General features: G+C 40.5%; 1 protein-coding gene across 1 annotated transcript in view; it reads left to right on the plus strand.

The window, feature by feature from the left end:
- LOC150077658 (uncharacterized) overlaps positions 1–17,758 on the plus strand; it is a 221,760-nt gene that overhangs the window by 66,935 nt on the left and 137,067 nt on the right. The window lies entirely within an intron of this gene.

The raw sequence follows: 17,758 nt of genomic DNA on the forward strand, positions 1-17,758 counted from the left end.
GTTTCAAACTGACCATCTAAAACCAATTTTCTAATTTGGGGACCAATGAAGATACCGTCCTTAAGTTTTGCGTCAGATAAACTGGGAAATTTATTGCAAAGGTACTTAAAGCAGCTGCCATCCTTATTCAATGCTTTAACAGATTGCTTCATTATGCCTAACTTGATATGCAGTGGAGGTAAAAGTATTTTATCTGGCTTCACCAAACTTTTGTTAACAATATTTTTTGACCCCGGTGTAAGATTGTGCCTCCGAAGCCATTGCTTCTTTGTCCAATGCAGCGCTTTAGCTCTGCTATCCCATTCACAAATAAAGCAATGCATTTTAGTGTACCCACCCTGTGGCCCCAACAACATACGTAACACTTTTAAGTCTCCACATAGTTGCCATTCGTGATCTTGATATTTAATTTTCTCCAGAAGCAACTTTAGATTGTCATAAGTTTCTTTTAAGTAGACCGAATGAGCAACTGGCACAGATGTGCACTTATCTCCATTATACAAGAGAACACCTTTTAAACTAGTCTTAGAAGAGTCTATAAATAGTCTCCATTCACTAAGAACATATGATGGAGCTCCTAAGGTACTTATAAAACCAGTGATATCACTGCAGTATACGAGAGGACCTTCTTGTGAAAAATACTGTATAAACTCCCTTTCACAATTTCTGTACCGGGAAAATGATGTACCTGGAGCAAGTAAGTTCTTCACTTGAAGTCTGGATCCCAGAATTTCAGCAGCATACTTTGGAAGACCTAAGTCCCTTACTAAATCGTTCAGTTCGACATGCGTGAATTGCTGTGGCATTAAAATATTTTCTGGTTGATAACATTCCTCTTCACTAACCTCTTTAGCTTCTACTTCGGTGGAAGATGATGTGGACTCCAAAGTTTCTAGTGGAGGTTTTACAGGCAGATCAGGTCCACACGGAACTGGTCTTATGGCTGATGGCAGATCCGGATGTTTGATATTCTTTTTATTTTTTGAATTGTAACCTTTAACGTCACATACATTAGCATTAGCATTAGTAGAGGCATTTGATGCAAGAAAGCAAGCTTATGCAGCATCAGCCAAAAAAAAAAAAAAAAAAACCACTTCCACTTCACCCCTCTGTTCGTTCAAAATACCTGTCCAGCTGAGCCTTAAACTTATTTAGGCTATCAACCTCCACCACAAGGGATGGAAGTCTGTTCCACCAACCAACCACCCGCTGGCTAAAGGCAAATTTCCGCACGTCTATCCTACATCTGTCTTTCCTCAATTTGAATTTATGCCCTCTCAGGTGATTATTCTGAGCTAGAGGAAGAATCCCATCAGCATTGAGCATGCTTAAACCATTCAAGGCTTTATACACCTCTATCAGATCACCTCGCTGGTGCCTAGTCTCCAGACACTGTAATTTGCAAAACTTAAGCCTTTCTTCGTAAGAGCACCCCCTTTGTTCCATTCACTAATCTTGTTGCCCTTCTCTGTACTCGTTCCAGCAGCTCTACATCTTTCTTGAAATGAGGCCTCCAGACCTGTATACAGTACTCTAGGTGTGGCCTGACCATCGCCTTATACAATGGAATAATCACCTCCTTATCCCTGCTGGAAAAATTCCTGTATATCATTGACAATACTCCATGAGCTACTCTTGCAGCCAGCCGTCTGCACTGCTCAGAGAACTTCATATCTGCCTGCACAACCACCCCCAAGTCCCTTTCATTCTCTACCACTGTCAGTGTTGTACCACAGAGTTGATACGTTGCTCTGGGGTTGCTGTTTCCCATGTGTAGTACTTTACATTTGTCAATGTTAAACTTCATTTGCCACCTCTCAGCCCATCTGCTCAACCTTTCCAGATCCTGTTGCAGCAGCATAGTGTCAGTAGTGTCCTTGACAACCCTGCCAACCTTTGTATCGTCTGCAAACTTGGACATTAATCCCGATATACCATCATCAATATCATTTATAAATACAGAAAACAATAATGGACCCAACACTGAGCCCTGAGGGACTCCACTAATAACATCAGTCCACGATGAGCAGTGTCCATTGATTACCACTCTCTGTCTTCTCCCCCTCAACCACCCCTTTATCCATAGCAGCAATTTGCCTCCAATGTCACACTGCTCCAATTTGTGTAGCAGTCTTCCATGTGCAACAGTATCAAAAGCCTTTCTAAGATCCAAGTATATAATATCAAAGTTATTCCCTGCATCCAGTTCTTTTGTGACTGCATCATAGTATCCAATCAAGTTGGTCAGGCAAGACTTCCCCTTAACAAAACCATGCTGTGTCTGAGCTATAACTGAAGTCTTGTCTAAATGATCCTGCAGTGCTTCTTTAACCAGTGCCTCCATTAATTTTCCTGGAACAGAAGTTAAGCTCACAGGTCTATAATTACTTGTGTCAGCCTTTGATCCTCCTTTGTGAATTGGGGTCACATTTGCACATTTCCAGTCTATGGGTACCTCCCCTGAGTCCAAGGAAGCTCTCATAATTATGGCTAAGGGTTTGCTTACTTCCTTTGCTGCCTCCTTTAATATAACTGGATAGATCCCATCCACCCCGGGTGCCTTTCTTGTGTTTATCTTCAACAGTTTCTCCTCCACTTTACTCTCAGTTATTTCAAGATTCTGTAACTTACTGCTAGAGTTGAATACACCTCTGGCATTCCCCTCGCTGAATAACTCCTCATGTGTGAATGTCGATGCAAAATATTCATTTAGTTTGTTAGCTACCTGAGCAGGATCATCAACACTTGACCCATCAATATCAAGTGGACCAATCTGATTCATCCCCTTCCTTCTAGAGTTTACATAAGTAAAGAACTCTTTGCTGTTTTTCTTTGCATCCCTTGCCAAGGATTTCTCGTAATCTGCCTTCGCCTGCCTAACCTCCTTTGTAACTTGGTTGCATATCAACTTGTATCTATCATAGGCTTCTGTGTCATGTGTTAATTTGTAAGTATCCCATGCATTTTTCTTCTCTGCCATATGCCTCATTAGTTCATCTGACATCCATTTTGGCCTAAACCTTGAACAATATTTCTTAGTTGGTATGTAAAGCCTAGTAGCTTCCAAGATAAGTTCTTTGAATGCTTCCCATTTTGAATTTGCTGTTGGTAACATCATCAGTTACACAAACATCATACACAAAAGTAACATTCGGCATAGCTTACTGGCTTGTGCCACACCATAGGAATAGCAAGCACACCTTTTTTCCTTGACTCCATTTTCTAAGATGTTCGACATATGTATGGCATACTTTATGCTGTGCCCATGATTTATCCTGATCGCCTAGTTTTATGTCAAAGTATGCATGATACGATTTTTTACAAAATCGGTAATATTTTGCCTCTGTTTTAGAGGAACAAAACAACCACATATGTAACAAAATATGTCATGACTGTTTATACACTTTCTGGTTGCCATACTAAAAGAAAACTAACACACAATGAAAGCTCACGATGGTTTTTACAGGAGTACTGTGACCACATAAGGGATGTGCCACTTATATAGGCGATACCTCCGTAGCCAGGTGGGCAGGAGCAGCAGTGCGTAGCACACGCTTCTTGAGTAGACCAGGGTACGAGCCCGTGACCACCGAATACAGAGGTTGCGGAAAGGTCAGGGAATGACCACCGCATATCCCCGGAGCAATATGGCCTTAGTTTCTAATGCTCCTAAAAACCAAATAACAAACAAACTTATATAGGCTCTGTGGTTGAATGGACTGTACAAACAAGTGAGTACATGCTTGGACAAGTTTAACCCATAACTATACACAGGAGTCTCCCAGACTCCACTCGGAAAATAAAATTCTGGGAATCGCACATGGGCCGGATGAGCGGGGTGGGGGGCCATCTACCTTGCAGTATGACCTTGCAGTGTGTGTGTAGTTACGGGTTAAACATGCACAATCTGTTGTATTTGAGGCAAATATTTGTTACTGATAACGAATATTGGAGTATAAAACTTGTAAACCATTGCAGAAACTATAGTTATGTACACATTTGCGTATAATACCTAAGTAATAGTTTGTTAACGAATTGTGAAAAATCTTTAAGTGATAGAAATAAATGGACTTCGGTTTAGTAATTAGTAAACATGCATAAATAACTGCCATATACTTTTACTCAAACCCCAGATACACTGTAAACCAGAGTAACTGGTTATGTGGGAAAGTTATTTTTGAGGGGCATTTGTGGGGTGTCCTGCACTGATGATGCCAAGATACCCAACAGGACTCGCTGTGGGACCAACTGATGACATTATCAACATCATCAGTTTGTCCAACAATAGATTCTTAATTGGAAGCATTCAGGGAAGTAGTAGTGGCATGTGATGCAAGAAAGCAAATGTATGAGCTTATGAAGCATCAGCCAAAAAAAAAAAAAAAAAATCACACCATTCCCTCCAAATGCCTGTCCAGTTCCTCCTTAAATTTATTCAAACTATCAACTTCCACAATGACAGATGGAAGTTTGTTCCAGCAATTAACCACCCGCTGGCTAAAGGCAAATTTCCGCACATCTATTCTACATCTGTCCTTTCTTAATTTGAATTAATGCCCCCTTAGGTTCGTAATCTGAACAAGTGGAAGGATCCCATCAGAATTCAGCGTGCTGAACCCATTCAAGGCCTTATACACCTCAATCAGATCACCGTGCAGGTGCCTAGTCTCCAGCCACTGCAATTCGCAGAACTTAAGCCTCTCTTGGTAAAAGGATCCCTTCATTCCCCTCACCAATCTTGTTGCCCTTCTCTGTACGTGCTCAAGCAAATCTATATCCTTATTAAAATGAGGCCTCCAGACTTGTACGCAGTACTCAAGGTGTGGCCTGACCATTGCCTTATCCAGAGGGACAATCACCTCCTTTTCCCTGCTAGCAAAATTCCTATATATCATTTAAAAAACCTCATGACCTGCCCTGGCAGCCTGTCTGCATTGCTCAGAAAACTTCATATCTGACTGCACAATTACTCCCAGGTCTTTTTCATTTTCTACCACCTTAAGTGTAGTACCACACAGTTGGTACGTTTCTCTGGGGTTACTTCTACCCATATGCAGTACTTTGCATTTGTCAAGGTTAAACTTCAGTTGCGACTTCTTAGCCCAACTGCCCAAATTATCTAGGTCCTGTTGCAGTAGCACACTGCCATTACTGTTATTAACAACTCTGCCAACCTTTGTATCATCTGCAAACTTCGACATTAAGCCTGATATACCTTCATCAATATCATTGATAAATATACAAAACAACAGTGGACCCAACACCGAACTCTGTGGGACTCCACTAATAACTTTAGTCCAAAGAGCAGCACCCATTGATTACCACCCTCTGTCTTCTCCCACTTAACCATCCTTTTATCCATTGTAGCAACTTACCCTTAATGCCATTCTGCTCGAATTTGTACAATAGTCTTCCATGCGCAGCTGTGTCAAAAGCTTTCCTGAAATCCAAATATATGATATCAGAATTATTTTTTGCATCCAGTTCCTTTGTAACCACATCATAATATCCTATCAAATTTGTCAGACAAGACTTTCCCTTAACAAACCCATGCTGTCTGAATTATTGCTGCAGTCTTGTCTAGATGAGCCTGCAATGCATCTTTAACCAGTGACTCCATTATTTTACCCAGAACAGAAATTAAACTAACTGGTCTGTAATTTCTCGTGTCACCCTTCGATCACCCGTTGTGAATTGGGGATACATTTGCACATCTCCAGTCCATGGGAATCTCCCCTGAGTCCAAGGATGCCCTCATAATTATGGCCAAGGGTTTGCTTAGTTGCTTTGCTGCCTCCTTTAATATAACTGGATAGATCCCATCCACCCCAGGTGCTTTTCTTATGTTTAACTTCAACAATTTCTCCTCCACTTTGCTCTCAGTTATTACAAAATCATTAAGCACCCTACTACAATTTGATAACCTTCTGCCATTTTCAAACCTTAATAATTCCTCATGTGTGAATGTAGATGCAAAATACTCATTCAGTTTATTTGCTATCTGAGCAGGATCATCAACAGTTGAACCATCGATGTCAAGTCTGCTGACGAGGCTAGTAGGGGTCAGACGTGTTCAAAGCCGCTAAGTGGATTTTTCTTATTTATTGATTTGAAATTATTGTTTTTCTAAAACTTTTGATTTAAATTTAGTAGTATAGCATTATTTTGTGATTTTCTGATTAATTTGGTGTATTTATTCTTTACTCGGCCTTGCAATTGCATAAAAGTATCGGTAAGGGTATCCACGTGTTACAAGTCGCAACTCCACTGAACCAGAAGTTTTTTAGCCATATTTAGCCGCTTATTGAATATTTTTTTTACATCAAATTATTTTTTGTAAGTAGCTTATAGACCTAGTAAGGATCGTTAGTTTATTCTGAATTGAGACAGCGAGATTTGAAAGTTAATTAATGCTTTAAGTGTCCATAGATTTACCGTTCATAATTTCCCGCCCTTGTCTTTGTCATACGATTGTTATATATCGAACCTAGATAGCGTTAGTATATAGTATAGGTTATAATATTTTCAGTGATCGGTAAAATCTATTAAACTTGTTGATCTTCGTTGGCATTTAAATTGTACTTTTAACTAAATACATATACCGACTTAGATTACAAACGTAACATAATTAATTAATACATAACTGATACGGAAATTATATAAAGGGAACTCGGAGGTAATTAATACTTGACACTAAAAAATATATATTCCGTTATAACTGTGTTGGGAGATAAGTTAGGGTTATAAACTGAAATTGAAATTTTATTTAAATTAAAAGAAATCATGACTCAGACCAGAGCAGCAAAACAAAAGGCTCAAGCTAATGGAAGTGCTGTGGCTCAGAGGAGAACTGAGGGGGGGGCAGTTGCCTTCTGAATCACAGCCTTCTAAGTACGGGACATGATATTATCATGGGGGATGTCTTTGTGTGTGCGCGATGCAAGGAGTGTATCGAAATCAGGCAACAACTCAGCGTTCTTTTGGGCCTATATGAGAGCTTGAAGGACAGGGTTGGTACCCTCGAGGGAACTAAATTGAGGGGCCTATCAAGCTCTCAGCTGCCCACATCAACGCCAGAGCTTGCACTTGGTCATCGTGCAACACAGCGGCAACCCCCAAGGCAGAATGCGCTGGTCCCAAAGGAACTAGTAGTTGTTGGTGACTCTATTGTCAGGGAAACGGGGAACATGCTTTGTAAAAAGGATAGGTGGAACAGCACCAGGGTATGTCTGCCAGGGGCAAAGGTTGATGACGTTGTAGAGCAGATATCATCTTTTAAGGGCACAAAAGGTGATATAGTTGTACACGTTGGCACTAATGATATCAAGAGTAGGAGACCGGCAGAATTGCTTAACAAGTACAGGTCACTGTTGAAAAAAAGCCGTGAAATAGGGTTGAATTTGAAAGTGTCTGCAATTCTGTCCAGACACGATAGGAGGGAGTATGTGATGAGAGCCTTGTCGATCAATTCGGCCCTGGAAAGATTGTGCAAGGCTCAAGGGGTAGAATTTTTTTCAGCCTGGACTGTAGTTAACAGGAGAGATTGCTTCTACAGGGATGGGATACACTTAAATAGAAAGGGTGCAAGAATATTTGCGGATGCTATCGAGGCAGTGTTAGGTGGGTCGGAAAACTGCTAGCTTGGGGGGAGACAAAGACGAATAGATTAACAGTAGCCACTGGCAGAGGTGAAAGAGATTCTTGCACTGCTTCTATTGGAATGAGCAGAAGCCTGAAAAACAAGATGCAGGATATTTCAGAGACTGCTGGGAGTCATTGCGGTACAAGTAAACACAAGGGTTGTGTTAGGGTAGCTAAGAATAGAAATAGGTGCATATATACTTGCGTGTACACCAATGCTAGCAGTTTAGTAAATAAATTTGATGAATTTTGAGGTATTGCTCAAAACATCAAAGGCAGATATTGTTGGGAGGTGGTAGATGACTTCGTAGGTGGTAGATGACTTTCATCAACCGGTGAAATACCACCACTTTGCTTATTGGAGGCTTGAAGTGGTGAAACCCATGTTTAGTCTCTAGAGCAAAGTTTCCGGCATCCCCCTCCCCCCTTCTTCTCCTTCAACCCATGCACGGTACTAAGTACTATAGGTTTTGATACCTTTCATGTTTGGGGTTTTCATAAAAAAAAAAAAAAAAAAAAAGACGTGGTGTCATACAGATATAAGGAATGCAGAACTGGAATTTGGGGAGTACAACATCTACAGAAAGGATAGACTGGATAGGAAGGGAGGAGGGGTTATGACATTAGTTAATAAATACTTAAAATCCAAGGAAGTGAAGCCTGTGGACATCGCTGGACAGTGCAGTGTCGAGTCAGTTTGGTGTGACATAAGCATTGGGAGATCAAAATTGAGAGTAGGAGTGTGCTATAGGCCTAATGACTCTGATGAGTATAATAAGAAACTGTACAGGGAAATAGAGTGGGCCAGTAAATCAGAGAGTCTTATAATGGGAGATTTTAATTTCCCAGATATTGACTGGAATTTGGGGGCTGGTCACTCACACACTAGCAAGGCTTTTGTGGATTTATTGGATGATTGTTTTCTACATCAGCATGTTTGGGAGGCAACTAGAGAGAGGAATACTCTTGATTTGATTATCAGCAGTGATTCTTCATGCATTAAGAATTTGCAGGTAAATGAACCACTAGGTGGCAGTGATCACAGTGTGCTGAAGTGGGATTTTCTCAAATAGGTAACTACCATTAGGGGTAAAGGGAAGGGTTATTGCTTTCGTAAAGGCAACTACGATGGACTGAGACAGTATTTAAATTCTATACAGTGGGACCAACTGATGATGTTACCAACAGCAAATGCAAAATGGGAAGCATTCAAAGAACTTATCTTGGAAGCTACTAGGCTTTACATACCAACCAAGAAATATTGTTCAAGGTTTAGGCCTAAATGGATGTCAGATGAACTGATGAGGCATATGGCAGAGAAGAAACTTGCATGGGTTAAATACAAATTAACACATGACACAGAAGCCTATGATAGATACAAGTTGATCTGTAACCAAGTTACAAAGGAGGTTAGGCAGACGAAGGCAGATTACGAGAAATCTTTGGCAAGAGATGCAACGAAAAACAGCAAAGAGTTCTTTACTTATGTAAACTCTAGAAGGAAGGGGATGAATCAGATTGGACCACTTGATATCGATGGGTCAACTGTTGATGATCCTGCTCAGGTAGCTAACAAACTAAATGAATATTTTGCATCGACATTCACACACGAGGAGTTATTTAGCGAGGGGAAAGCCAGAGGTGTATTCAACTCTAGCAGTAAGCTAGAGAATCCTGTAATAACTGAGAGTAAAGTGGAGGAGAAATTGTTGAAGATAAACACAAGAAAGGCACCCGGGGTGGATGGAATCTATCCAGTTATATTAAAGGAGGCAGCAGAGGAAGTAAGCAAACCCTTAGCCATAATTATGAGAGCTTCCTTGGACTCAGGGGAGGTACCCACAGACTGGAGATGTGCAAATGTGGCCCCAATTCACAAAGGAGGATCAAAGGCTGACACAAGCAATTATAGACCTGTGAGTTTAACTTCTGTTCCAGGAAAATTAATGGAGGCACTAGTTAAAGAAGCACGGCAGGATCATTTAGACAAGACTTCAGTTATAGCTCGGATACAGCATGGTTTTGTTAAGGGGAAGTCTTGCCTGACCAATTTGATTGGATACTATGATGCAGTCACAAAGGAACTGGATGCAGGGAATAACTTTGATATTATATACTTGGATCTTAGAAAGGCTTTTGATACTGTTGCACATGGAAGACTGCTGCACACATTGGAGCAGTGTGACATTGGAGGCAAATTGCTGCTGTGGATAAAGGGGTGGCTGAGGGGGAGAAGACAGAGAGTGGTAATCAATGGACACTGCTTGTCGTGGACTAATGTTATTAGTGGAGTCCCTCAGGGCTCAGTGTTGGATCCATTATTGTTTTCTGTATTCATAAATGATATTGATGATGGTATATCAAGCTTAATGTCAAAGTTTGCAGACGATACAAAGGTAGGCAGGGTTGTCAAGGACACTACTGACACTATGCTGCTGCAACAGGATCTGGAAAGGTTGAGCAGATGGGCTGAGAGGTGGCAAATGAAGTTTAACATTGACAAATGTAAAGTACTACACATGGGAAACAGCAACCCCAGAGCAACGTATCAACTCTGTGGTACTACACTGACTGTGGTAGAGAACGAAAGGGACCTGGGGGTGGTTGTTTAGGCAGATATGAAGTTCTCTGACCAGTGTAGACGGGCTACAAGAGTAGTTCATGGTGTATTGTCAATGATATATAGGAATTTTTCTAGCAGGGATAAGGAGGTGATTATTCCCTTGTATAAGGCAATGGTCAGGCCACACCTAGAGTACTGTATACAGGTCTGGAGGCCTCATTTCAAGAAGGATGTAGAGCTGCTGGAACGAGTACAGAGAGGGGCAACAAGATTAGTGAATGGAACAAAGGGGTGCTCTTACGAAGAAAGGCTTAAGTTTTGCAAATTACAGTGTCTGGAGACTAGGCACCAGCGAGGTGATCTGATAGAGGTGTATAAAGCCTTGAATGGTTTGAGCATGCTCAATGCTGATGGGATTGTTCCTCTTGCTCAGAATAATCACCTGAGAAGGCATAAATTCAAATTGAGGAAAGACAGATGTAGGATAGACGTGCGGAAATTTGCCTTTAGCCAGCGGGTGGTTGGTTGGTGGAACAGACTTCCATCCCTTGTCGTGGAAGTTGATAGCCTAAATAAGTTTAAGGCTCAGCTGGACAGGTATTTTGAACGAACAGAGGGGTGAAGTGGAAGTGGTTCCTTTTTTTTTTTTTTTTTTTATTTTATTTTATTTTTTTTGGCTGATGCTGCATAAGCTTGCTTTCTTGCATCAAATTCCTCTGCTAACGCTAAAGTGGACCAAACAGATTCATCCTCTTCCTTTTAGAGTTTATATAAGTAAAGAAATCCTTGCTGTTTTTCTTAGCATCTTTTGCCAAGGATTTCTTGTAATCTGCCTTCGCCTGCCTAACCTTCTTTGTGACCTGATTACAGACTAGCTTATATCTGCCATAGGCTTCTGAGTCGATTGATAATTTATATGCATCCCATGCATTTTTCTTCTCTGTTACGAGTCCCATTAGGTCCTTAGATAACCATTTAGGCCTAAACCTTGAACAATATTTCTTAATAGGTATGAAACTTTTAGTAGCATCCACGATTAATTCCTTAAATGCTTCCCATCTAGAATTTACTGTTGGTAACATTGTCAGTTGATCCCACTGTACAGAATTTAAAAACTTTCTGAGACCACTGTACTCACCTTTACGGAAGCAAAAACTCTTTCCTTTACTCCTGATAGTAATTAAATCTTTAAGTAAATCCCACATCAGTACACTGTGATCACTGCCACCTAGTGGTTCCTTTATCTGCAAATTCTTAATACACGAATGATCACTGCTGATAACCAGATCAAGAGTATTACTCTCTCTGGTTGCCTCTCAAACATGCTGCTGCAGAAAACAATCATCCAATAAATCCACAAAAGTCCGACTAGTATGTGAGTGACCAACCCACAAGTTCCAGTCAATATCTGGGAAGTTAAAATCCCCCATTATAAGACATTCTGGCTCACTCTATTTCTCTGTACAATTGTTCATTGTACCCGTTCGAGTCATTAGGCCTATAACACACTCCTACTCTTATTTTTGCTTTTGCAGTGCCTATGTCACAGAAACTGACTCAACAGTGCACTGTTCATCTATATCAACTGGGTGCACTTCTTTTGATTTTATGTTTTTCTTACTTAACAGCATAACACCTCCCCCCTTTCTGTCCTTTCTGTACACAGTGTTCTCCCCAAATTCCAGTTCTGAATTCCTTATATCTGTGTGACACCACGTCTCTGGTATCCCAACAATATCCGCCTTTGATGTCTTGACCAGCACTTCAAATTCATCAAATTTATTTACTATATTTCTAGCATTGGTATACATGCAAGCATACATGCTCCTATTCCTATTCCTAGTTACCCTAACACATCCCACATACCCACCTATTTCACGATGACTGCCATCCATCCATCCCTGAAACCCCCAGCACCCCTCGCTCCATGTCGCTACTTATTCTAATAGAAGTTGTGCAAGAATCACCTTCACCTCTGCCTGCGGCTACTGTTAAACTATTAGTCCTTGTATCCCCTCAAGCTAGCAGTTTTCCGCCCCACCTAATACTGCCTCGATAGCATCAGCAAATATCCTTGCACCCTTTCTATTTAAGTGTATCCCATCCCTGTAGAAGCAGTCTCTCCTGTTAACAAGTACAGACCACGCTGAAAAAAATTCTATCCCTTGAGCCTTGCACAATCTTTCCAGGGCAGAATTGATCGACAAGGCTCTCATCATATACTCCCTTCTATCGTGTCTGGGCAGAATTGCAGACACTTTCAAATTCAACCATAATTCCCCGCTTTTTTTCAACATTGACCTGTACTTGTTAAGTAATTCTGCCTGTCTCCTACTCTTAATATCATTAATGCCGACGTGTACAGCTATATCACCTTTTGTGCCCTTAAAAAATGATATCCGGTCTACAAATATAAGGAATGCAGGAAGTAATCTTGAAGCCACTAGGGTTTGTAAACCAAGAGATACTATTCAAGGTTTAGACCAAAAGAGATTTTAGATGTTCTGACATCCATTTAGGTCTAGGTGGATGGATGTCAGATGACATGATAAGACTAATGGAAGAGCAGAAAAATGAATGTAGTGCTTAAAAATTATCAGAAGAAACCTACAGTAGGTGTAAAGAAGTCTGCAGTCAACTCACAAAGGAGGTTAGGCAAGCTAAGGCAGATTATAAGAAGTCTCTGACAAAGAATGCAAAGGTAGGCAGCAACTACTTCTTTACTTACATCAATAGGCAGTGTTAGGTGAGTTGGAAAACTGCTGGCATAGGTGAAAGTGATTCTTGCACTGTTTCTATTTGAACATTGTATAAAAACATTATGGGAATCCTGTTGTCTCAAAACTTTACTAGACATGTTGGACAGACAACTTATGTGATCGAGACCTGCTAATATATTAGCGGGTCTCGCTCGTCTGTCCCACATGTTTCTATTGGAACGAGCAGCAGCCAGGAAAACAAGTTGCTGGGGATTTCAGAGACTGCTGGAAGTCATCATGGTACAGGTGAATACATGGGCTGTGTTAGGGAAGCTAGGAAGAAGAACAGGTGCATGTACACCAATGCTAGGAGTTTAGTAAATAAATAAATAAATAAATTTTTATGAATTTGATGTGCTGGTGTCTCACAAATATAAGGAATGCAGAATTGGAATTTGAGGAGTACAGTGTAGTAGTAGTAGTAGTGGCATATGATGAAAGAAAGCAAGTGTATGAGCTTATGCAGCATTAGCCAAAAAAAAAAAAAAAATTTACAAAACAAATCCCTCTAAATGTTTGTCCAGTTCCACCTTAAATTTATTTAACCTATCAACTTCCACAGAGACAGATGGAAGTTTGTTCCAGCAATTAAACATCCACTGGCTAAAGGCAAATTTCCACACATCTATTCTACATCTGTCTTTTCTTAATTTGAATTTATGCCCCCTTAGGTTCGTAATCTGAAAAGTGGAAGAATCCCATCAGAAGTGCTCAAACCATTCAAGGCCTTATACACCTCAATCAGATCATCGCGCAGGTGCCTAGTCTCCAGCCACTGCAGTTTGCAGAACTTAAGCCTCTCTTGGTAAGAGGATCCATTCGTTCCCCTCACCAATTTTGTGGCCCTTCTCTGTACACACTCAAGCAAATCTACATCCTTCCTAAAATGAGGCCTCCAGATCTGTATGCAGTGCTCAAGGCATGGCCTGACCATTGCCTTATACAGAGGGACAATCGCCTCCTTTTCCCTGCTAGCAAAATTCCTATATATCATTGACAAAACCCCATGACCTGCCCTGGCAGCCTGTCTGCATTGCTCAGAAAAACTTCATATCTGACTGCACAATTACTCCCAGGTCTTTTTCATTTTCTACCACCTTATATGTAATACCACACAGCTGGTACGTTTCTCTGGGGTTACTTCTACTCATAAGCAGTACTTTGCATTTGTCATGGTTAAATTTCAGTTGACACTTCTCAGCCCATCTTCCCAAATTTTCTAGATCCTGTTGCAGTAGCACACTGCCATTACTGTCATTAACAACCCTGCCAACCTTTGTATCATCTGCAAACTTCGACACTAAGCCTGATATACCTTCATCAATATCATTGATAAATATACAAAACAACAATGGATTCAACATCAAACCCTGTGGGACTCCACTAATAACATTAGTCCACGAAGAGCAGCACCCATTGATCATCACCATCTCCCACTCAACCATCCTTTTATCTATTGTAGCAATTTACTCTTAATACCATTCTGCTCCAATTTGTATGGTAGTTTTCCATGTGCAACAGTGTCAAAAGCTTTCCTGAAATCCAAGTATATGATATCAAAATTATTTTTTGCATCCAGTTCCTTTGTAATCACACCATAATAACCAATCAAATTTGTCAGACAAACTTTCCCTTAACAAACCCATGCTGTGTCTGAATGGATAGGAGGGGGAGGAGAGGTGATGCTGTTAGTTAAGAAACACACAAAATCTAGAGAAGTGCATCCAGTTGACATGGGTGGACAGTGCAATGTTGAGTCAGTTTGGTGTTACAAGCACCGGGAAAGCAAAATTCAGAGTAGGAGTGTGTTATAGGCCTAATGACTCTGTTGAATGTAATAAAAAACTGTACAGGGAAATAGTGAGTCAGTAAATCAGAGAGTCTTATAATGGGGAATTTTAATTTCCCGGATATTGACTGGAATTTGTGGGTTGGTCACTCACACACTAGCAAGGCTTTTGTGCATTTATTGGATGATTGTTTTCTACATCAGCATGTTTGGGAGGCAGCTAGAGGGAGTAATACTCTTGATCAGATTATCAGTAGTGATTATTCGTGCATTAAGAATCTGCAGATAAAGGAACCACTAGGTGGCAGTGATCGCAGCGTGTTGATGTGGGATTTACTCAAAGATGTAACTACCATCAGTAATAGAGGGAAGGGCTTTTGCTTTCGTAAAGGTGACTACGATTGTCTGAGACAAATTTTACAGTCTATACTGTGGGACCAACTGATGATGTTACCAACAGCAAATTCTAAATGGGAAGCATTCAAAAAAGTAATCTTGGAAGCTACTAGGCTTTTCATTCCAACCAAGAAATACCGTTCAAGGTTTATGCTTTAAATGGATGTCAGATAAACTAATGAGACTCATGGCAGAGAAGAAAAATGCATGGGATGCATATAGGTCATCAGGTGACACAGAAGCCTATGGTAGATATAAGCTGGTGTGTAATCAAGTCACAAAGGAGGGTAGGCAGATTACAAAAAATCTTTGGCTAAGGATGCAAAGAAAATCAGCAAAGAGTTCTTATGTAAACTCTAGAAGGAAGGGAATGAATGAGATTGGTCCCCTTGATATAGATGGTTCGACTGTTGAAGACCCTGCTCATGTAGCTGACAAACAGTATATTGCATCTACATTCACTAATGAGGAATTATTCAGGGAGGGGAATGCCAGAAGTCTATCAAACTCTAGCAGGGAACTAAATGATTTTTTAATAACTGAGAGCAAAGTGGTGGAGAGATTGTGGAAGTTGAACATAAGAAAGGCACTTGGGGTGGAAGAGATCTATCCAGTTATATTAGAGGCAGCCAAGGAAGTAAGCAAACCTTTAGCCATAATTATGAGAGCTTCCTTTAACTTGGGAAGCTGGTGTTCCCATGGTCTGGAGATGTGCAAATGTGACCCCAATTCACAAAGTAGGATGAAAGGGTGACACAAGTAGTTACAGACCTGTTTAATTTCTGTTAGGGGGAAATTAATGGGGCACTGGTCAAAGAACACTGCAGGATCATCTAGACAAGACTTCAGTTATAGTTCAGACACAGCATGGACTTGTTAAGGGGAAGTCTTGTGTGACCAATTTGATAGGATACTACAATGAGGTCACAGTGGAACTGGATGCAAAAAATAAGTTTGATATCATGTACTTGGATTTCAGGAAAGCTTTTGATACTGTTGCACATGGGAAAACTACTGTACATGTTGGAGCAGCATGGCATTAAAGGCAAGTAGCTGCTATGGATAAAGGGATGGTTGAGTGGGAGAAGACAGAGAGTGGTTATCACTATGCACTGATTTTCGCGGACTAATGTTATTAGTGGTGTCCCCCAGGAGTCCTTGTTGGGCTCATTGTTGTTTTCTGTATTTATCAATTATATGGTAAGAGAACTAGCCTATCCTGGATCTCTTACCAGGAGAGGCTTTAATTCTGTCAATTGCAGCATCTGGAGACTAGGCACCTGCGAGGTGATCTGATTGAGGTGTACAAGGCCTTGAATGGTTTGAGCTGATGGAATACTTTCACTTGCTGAGATTAAGAACCTGAGGGAGCATAAATTGAAATTGAGGAAAGACAGTTGTAGAATAGATGGGCAGAAGTTTGCGTTTAGCCAGCAGGCAGTTGATTGCTGGAACAGACTTCCATCTTTTGTTGTGGAAGTTGATAGCTTAAATAAATTTAAGCCTGAAGTAGACAAACATTTGGAATGACTGGATGGGTGAAATGGGAAGGTGTTTTTTTTTTTTGGCTGATGCTCTATAAGCTTGCTTTCTTGCATCGTATGCCTCAGCTAATGCTAATATTGATGGAGATATGTCAGGCTTAATGTCTAAGTTTGCAGACTACACGAAGATTGGCAGGGTTAATGACTAATGACAGCACGCTACTGCATATGGATAGCAGTAACATATTAATTGTGTGGTAGATAATGAAAAAGGCCTGGAGGTAATTGTGCAGTCAGATTTGAAGTTTTCTGAGCGGTGCAGACAGTCTGAAAGAATAGTTCATGGTGTCTTGTCAATGATATACAGGAATTTTTCTAGGAAGGATAAAGAGGTGATTATCCCCTTGTATAAGGCAGTGGTCAGGCCACATCTTGAGTACTGTATACAGCTCTGGAGGTTTCATTTTAGGAAGGATGTAGAGCTGCTGGAACGAGTACAGAGAAGGGCAATGAGATTGGTGAATGGAACATAGGGTTGTTCTTACGAATAAAGACTTAATTTCTGCAAATATTAGTGTTTGGAGACTAGTCACCTGTGAGGTGATCTGATTGAGGTGTATAAGGCTGGCCTTCAATGGTTTCAGCAAGCATCAGTGCTGATGGAATTCTTCCTCTTCCCTAGATTAGTTGCATGAGGGGACATAAATTCAAATTGAGGAAAGACAGTTGTTGAATTGATGTGTGGAAATTTGCCTTTAGCCAACAGGTGGTTGATTGCTGGAACAAACTTCCATCTGTCGTGGTGGAAAGTTCACAGCTTAAATAAATTAAAGGCAGAACTAGACAAACATCTGGAGCGAATGGATGGGTGAAATAGGAACTTTTTTTTTTGTCTGATGCTGTATAAGCTTGCTTTCTTGCATCATATGCCTCTACTAATGCTAATGCTAAAAGAGGTAAATAGGGTAAGTAAGAAGGAGGTAGATATTTAGCTTAAAAAAAAAAAAAAAAAAAAGCTTGCTTCCTTGTGTTGTCACCATTAATATTAATACTAAATGTGAATTCAGAAAATATATTTTAAGGATCTCTTGCTCCAGTATAATTTTAAAGGCATCATGCATTTTTT

This window comes from Mastigoproctus giganteus, chromosome 11, assembly GCF_048544385.1.
Source record: "Mastigoproctus giganteus isolate SK-2022 chromosome 11, ASM4854438v1, whole genome shotgun sequence".
NCBI lineage: Eukaryota > Metazoa > Arthropoda > Arachnida > Uropygi > Thelyphonidae > Mastigoproctus > Mastigoproctus giganteus.